Source organism: Engraulis encrasicolus, chromosome 4, assembly GCF_034702125.1.
Source record: "Engraulis encrasicolus isolate BLACKSEA-1 chromosome 4, IST_EnEncr_1.0, whole genome shotgun sequence".
NCBI classification, from domain to species: Eukaryota; Metazoa; Chordata; class Actinopteri; order Clupeiformes; family Engraulidae; genus Engraulis; species Engraulis encrasicolus.
In genome coordinates, this window is record NC_085860.1 from 54,345,833 (window position 1) to 54,352,718 (window position 6,886).

At 45.3% G+C, this 6,886-nt stretch overlaps 1 protein-coding gene across 1 annotated transcript in view; it reads right to left on the reverse strand.

Annotated features, from left to right (window-relative positions):
• The window catches only part of lipia (lipase, member Ia), a 19,495-nt gene extending 15,078 nt beyond the window's left edge, over nt 1-4,417 (reverse strand). Inside the window, exon 1 of the mRNA XM_063197731.1 lies at nt 4,344-4,417. The gene's annotated coding sequence lies outside the window, so the exon portion shown is untranslated. The remainder of the gene's footprint in view (nt 1-4,343) is intronic.
• Between the last annotated feature and the right edge of the window lie 2,469 nt (nt 4,418-6,886).

Consider the following 6,886-nt stretch of genomic DNA (forward strand, 5'->3'; position numbering starts at 1 on the left):
TGCACCCCTGCTCATTTGGTACTATGGGGCCCAAAGTGTGCCAAGAAAATACCCCCCGCACCATTACATCACCAGCATGAGCCACTGATACAGGGTAGGATGGATCAATGCTTCTATGTTGTTGATACAAAAAAGCTCCCGCACAGGCGCACACTGTTTACATTTCGGTCTAATGACCTTCTTCAAGCAATTCCTTGATTGCTTGAAGCAATGGTCATTAGACAGAAAAGTCACAAGTAAAAACTCTGCAAATGTAAACAATGTGCGGGAGCTTTTTCGCTTCTACGTTGGTGACCCAGTTGATCCACTCCTACGCACCTGGCAAAAGGGGGTGTGCAAGAGTTCTAAAAATGGTTCTATGTTGTTGATGCCAAATTCTGACCCTACCCTTCACGTTTCACAGCATAAATTGAGACTCATCAGACCAGGCAACATTTTCCAGTTTTCCATTGTCCATTTTGGTAAGCCTCTGCTCAATTGTAAGCTCAGTTTCCAGTTCTTAGCGGACAGCAGTAGCACCTAGTCGTCTTCTGCTGTTGTAGCCCATCCGCCTCAAGGTTGGACGTGCTATGTGTTCAGATATGCTATTCAGCATAATACGGTTGTCACAAGTGGTTATTTCAGTTACTGTTACCTTTCTATCAGCTAGAACCAGTCTGGCCATTCTCCTCTGGCATCAACAAGGCATTTTCGCCCACAGAACTGCTGCTCACTGGATATTTTCTCTTTTTCACACTATTCTCTGTTAAACCTACAGATGGTTGTGCATGGATATCCCAGTAGATCAGCAGTTTCTGAAGTAGTCTAAGTAACCAGCCTGTCTGGCACCAATAACCATGCCACATTCAAAGTCACTTAAATGACCTTTCTCCATTCTAATGTTCAATGGACTGTAGCAGATCGCCTTGACCATACATGTCTACATGCTCAAATGCAGTTGCCACCATGTGATTGGCTGATAAGAATATGGTATCAATGAGTTGTTCGATTGGTGTGCCTAATAAAGTGACTGGTGTGTATGTGGACATGCAGATACGCACACACGCAAGCACACACACATAAACGTTTAACTGAACATAGTTTGCCAAAATGGAAAAACACCAGTTCCCTTGAGCCCATCTTTTTTTCCTGACCAATGTCTGAGGTCAGTCTTTTGACATATGGTTTTAGCCAATAACCAATGACTAAGGACTTCTCCTGAATTTGAAGGTGGTGGGCAGATGACGTAATAGACGCAATTAGTGGTCATATGATGCAATTTGGAGTTCAGTTGTTGTGCGTGCGTGCGTGCGTGCGTGCGTGTGCGCGCGCGCACACACACACACACACACACACACGGTGCGGCCTCTCTACTGAAAAACTGAGTTGAACATTTCGGCCAGCACCCTCGCAGTGAAGCCTGCTCCGACCTGAACAATTGACTTGAACTAAAATGACACCTGTGGGCTATTTATGAGCAAGTTTACCACTTCCTGTACGTTGACTTAGACAAGTTTACCACTTCACCATGTTCTTGGAACTACCACCCAGGCCTCTCCCTCCTCACAAAAGCAAGACTGTGGTGATGCGCCAGTCCTACTCATAGCTATAATAATGGCAGCAGATTTCATCACATGAGTCCCCTTGAGCAGGCAGAGAGAACAAGTAGCCTAACAATAAGACACTGCGCAGAAGTAGGGCTCTAAACTAACTTTTTTCATTACCAGCCAAAATAGATAGTAGGTGTTAATCTTACTAGCTGAACACACACTCACTAATGGGTCAAAGTGGCAAGTACGGTACGTTGGTCTTTTCTACCAGCCAAAGTGAAACTTCACCAGCATTTGTGAGAAGCAGACTGAGAAAAAACAACAAGAAAAAACAACAAGACAACAGATACTGAGACGCAGACTGACAATGACATGAAAACACAAATGGCATCCGAAATGAAAACAAGTGAAATGGAAACAAGTGAAGCAGCAAAGCTGAGCAGCAAAGCTAAACAAATTGTGGTTTCGCTCAAGAGTGCATGTGTGCATTGAAGTGTGCAGCCAGTACCATCAGCTTTCAGGTCTGTCCGGTTTCATTGTGGGTGGGGTTCACTCATTCACACACACACACACACACACACACACACACACACACACACACACACGCACACACGCACACACACACACACACACACACAACCTCACGTCCCTCCAGATATCAAAACCTATTGCTCTACTTGGCCTTGGGCCAACAAGACAGTTTCAATTGTGACCACTGACCACGCCACCACAGCTTCCTGACTCATTGGAAATTGGAAACCCACACCTTGCCAGCTGGGTATGGCCTACTTTAGTGATTCTCAAAGTGTGGTCCGAGGACCACTGGTGGTCCGTGACAGAGCTCAGGTGGTCCGTGAGGGGATTTCTACTTTTCCAAGAAAAGCTAGCAGTAGGCTATATTTTAACATTATTAAACAGCTAAACATAGCTTCACCACAATAAGACATGCTTGTAATGTGAATAAAAAGTAACTGATCTGCATTGAAAATTAGCTGTAGGCTATCAAGAAGGTGACAGGTTGACAGGTGGTTCCTGAACATTTTTGTGGGGACAAAGTGGTCCTCGGTCTGAAGAACTTTGAGAATCACTGGCCTAGTTTCTATGGTGATGACGAATGCTGCTAGTTCGGCACATCGGCTGTCCCAATGCGGAAAAGTCCTCATTTACAATAATTAGCAAAGCGATTCAGCAAAGGAAGTGAAAGTTCCTGGAAGTGAAAAACAATGTGGGCCTAGAGGACAACACATGGTGCTCTTTCGGGGGAATACCGAACTGTCAAAATGAAAGTGCAACAACGACACATCTGACGATCTGTTAGTTAACACTCCAACACCCCCCCCTCCCTCATTCTCCACATGCAAAGGACATGATCAATAGACAGTTACAATATGCAAACACAGTAATGATCATATGATCGCAAGATGTTTTCTTGCTGCTGAACATTGTGGCACTTTACTTTTACTGCAGTTTCACCTCATGGTTTCACACACTTAAGGTTGTGTAATACTGCATGGGAACTGGAACCAGCCAAGTGTGAATGCTCACATTCAGACATTCTTAGAGGTGTGAGCGTGCAAACGCAGAGACCACTGAGACAGGCCACACGCTAAAAACATCTGTCCTTCCCTTGCTGTGATAAAAAAAAGTTTTGTATTGTGTCCCTTTGAAAGTGGATAATCCACCCATAATAAGTGTACAATCCACCCATATACTGAAACTGTTTTGGGTTATGCACCCCTGATGTAACTGTTCTACCTACATCTAGAGTGCACAATACTGTACTTCATACTGCATCCAGACTCCTGAGATGACCTATTAAGAACCACAGCATTGCCGCACTGCCCCCCCCCCATAGATGAGCTCTATTAAGAATGACAGCACTGCCCCCCCAACCCCCCCCCCCCCCCCCCCCCCCCCATAGCAATGCACTCTGATAAGGACCTTAGAGAGGGCGATTATCATAGAATAGGAAAACACTGCAGACTCTTAATGGAAACATGAGGGGAGCACCTGCTAACCAAATCAGAAGACTGACTGATACTGTTATGCCAAAACATTGTTTTTTTCCGATTATATGACATAGGCCTACAGTATACTGTACAATACACACTCTCTCTCTCTCTCTCTCTCTCTCTCTCTCTCTCTCTCTCTCTCTCTCTCTCTCTCTCTCTCTCTCTCTCTCTCTCTCTATCTCTCTCTCTCTCACACACACACACACACACAACTCTTATCTCTTTCAAAGTGGACTGTACAGTCTTTCCGTTGTACCCTGCAAAGAAAATAATTCACAGCAGGAGTCTCTCTCTCTCTCTCTCTCACACACACACAGCCACAACCAGTCACACACACACACACATACAGATTCCTTCAGTCTCTCTCTCTCTCTCTCTCTCTCTCTCTCTCTCTCTCTCTCTCTCCTCTCTCTCTCTCTCTCTCTCTCTCTCTCTCTCTCTCTCTCTCTCACACACACACACACACACACACACACACAGCCACAGTCACTCACACAGAAAGAGATTCCTCCAGTCTCTCTATCTCTTACAGCCACAGACACAGCCACTCACACAGAGAGAGATTCCTTTAGTCTTTATCTCTCTCACACAGCCACCGCCACTCACACACACAGAGAGAGAGATTCCTTCACCGGACGTCCCACCAGCTACACCACCAGCTCCACAGACTTCAGAATGACAACAGACCTCAGTACAGGGAAAGCAGTGAAGAGGAAGAGAGCTGAAACACAGAGAAACAGATCAAAAGAGTGAAAGACTCAGAAAGAGAGAAACTTTCAGAGAGAAATGTAGAGCGACCTACCTCAATCACAACCGCTCCTCTCTTGCTTCTCCCGCTCCGCCTGCCTGTCTCTATGTGTGTGTGTGTGTGTGTGTGTGCGCAAGAAGGAGTGTGTGTGTGTTTGTGTGTCTGCCTGTCTGTGTGTGTGTGTGTGTTTGTGTTTGTGAGAGAGAGAATGTGTGTGTGTTTGTGTGTCTGCTTGTCTGTCTGTGCATGTGTGAAAGAATGTGTGTGTGTGTTTATGTATGTGTGTGGTGTGATGTTTGCATTTCAGGAAGTGTTCCCCTGCGCCTCCCCTTGTTTGCCATGTCACATGCCAAGCCACACCCCTTGCCTTCAGGCCAACCTGCGGAAAGGTGAAACATTCCTCTCGCACGCACACTCACCTGTTGGGATCCTCTGGGGGGTTTCACTCAGCACAACAGAACAGAGAGGCTGTGAGATCCATTGTGAGCCGATGGTGATCCATTTCCAGACACATTTCCTCTCTCCTCAGCATCTACAGTAGGCTACAAGGACACACACATGCACACATTTGTTTTTAAGTGTGTCCCACTTCCTGAAAATGCTGACCTTGTTTAGAAAAGCCCCTCCCCCCCCCTCTTGATACAAAACAAAAGCAAAAGAAGAAGACACCGGTGGGTTATTGACTTGGGTTTTCCACCAGAGGAACTGAGTGGTTTTCAAAGATTGTCAGTCAAAGTCACTTGGTTTTTTGTTTTGGCCTCATGATACAAAGTCAATCCCTGAGGCATTTTTCTTCAGAAATTAAACTCAGGTGTCTATTATAAAGCAGATGGGCTTATATATGATATATGGTCTCATTTTACATTCATTCATTCAGTCTAGTGAGAGGTCTACTCTATTTTGCTCTAACCTGCAACCACAGACCTAGGTCTGTGCCTGCAACACTGAGTGCATCTTAATATGCGTCCTTGCCTCCTCCACTTGCGCTTGTCTCCTCGCCCTGCCTCCTGGCCCCTCCTCCGTGGAGAAAACGATGAAGTTTCCCAGCTGTCAGCCTGGCCACAACAACTTTTGAGGGACTGTTTTTCATTCACCATCCCAATTGCAAATGAGAAAAAGACTTTACAATTGAGGTTTTGCAAGATATTGAAATATAATGCTGTTGTCAGTGATGTCATCATGACGAGAAGCGAGTGGAGGAGGCAAGTGGAGGAGGCAAGGTCCCATATTAAGATGCACTCATTGTTCTCTCCCCCCAGAAAGACTTCAGAAGTCCTCATTAAATGTTTTCAAGTAGCGCCCTCTGTCGATAGAAGAGTATAACACCACCGTCGCAAGCACATGCCAGGTTCCTTTTACGACAATGGATGGCGATGACTTGTCAGGATAACTACTCCACTTAAACTAAGAATATTTCCATACACGATTGCCTGGTCAGATTTTCTACACGTTGCATGACGATGCCAGTCGATTCGAGTGATGCAAACGGGACGGTTTTTGTGGGTAATCTGGATCCTTTGGTAAAGGAGGAGATTCTGTTCGAGTTGTTTCTGCAGGTAGGCAACCCTCCCTCCCTGCTCCATCTCCAAACTCGAGTTGCCACATTTTAGTTGAGTTGTTGTTAGACTACAAGACCTGATATGCCTTGAAATTAGAACGAACTTAACCAAGACGTTATCAAAATTCACGAAAATTGTGGTCAGTTACTTTTAATATGTAGACTATTTTCTGGGGACCATCAGTAGCAGCCTGTTACAAAGTGTATCATCAGGTTTTCTTTTCGAGAAATGTTACAATGTGTCGATTTAGTTTATACTGAAAAAAACCTCCAACCGAACTACTAAACACGCTGTAATGTTATTAGCGGCACTCACAACTACTTTTACTGTGGGGTAGGGTAGAATATCATTTTATTAAAGGGTAGATATTCAAACCCTCCTCCTCTTCAAAAATCATTGGTTATTGGAAAGATGTGTTTTCTTTCAAGTCAGCTGAAGCATATTCTTTATAACCTTACTTGACGTTCTTTAGGCCATATTAGATCCATGCTCAAATGTCCCATAAATTATTCACTCATTATGCACTGTGTCATGCCATCCTTGTAACTACAACACATTTTCAGGCAGGCCATCAAGTGCACAATGAACACACACACACACACACACACACACACACACACACACACACACACACACACACACACACACACACACTGGCCTTGCTCTAAAGTCCTATGTTTTCAACATCTTTAAACCCATGATGCTATGTCCTTAGTGCCACAGAACAGTGAAAACGAAAGCCCAACTGGGAAACTCCAACTCCCATTGTCATTGTGACACAGCACACCACACCACACAAGTAAACACGGGACACAACAAAATTGCATTTATGCCTAACCCATGCCCACCAAGGGGGATGCCCTCAATAGCGCCTGAAAGGGAGCAGTACGGTAGGATGGTAGCATGCCCAAGGTACCTCAGTCACGGAGGAGGATGGGGGAGAGCACTGGTTAATTACCCCCCTGACACCAACCTGGCGAGTCGGGAGTCAAGCCGGCAACCTTTGGGGCTACAAGTCTGACACCCTTACAGCTTACC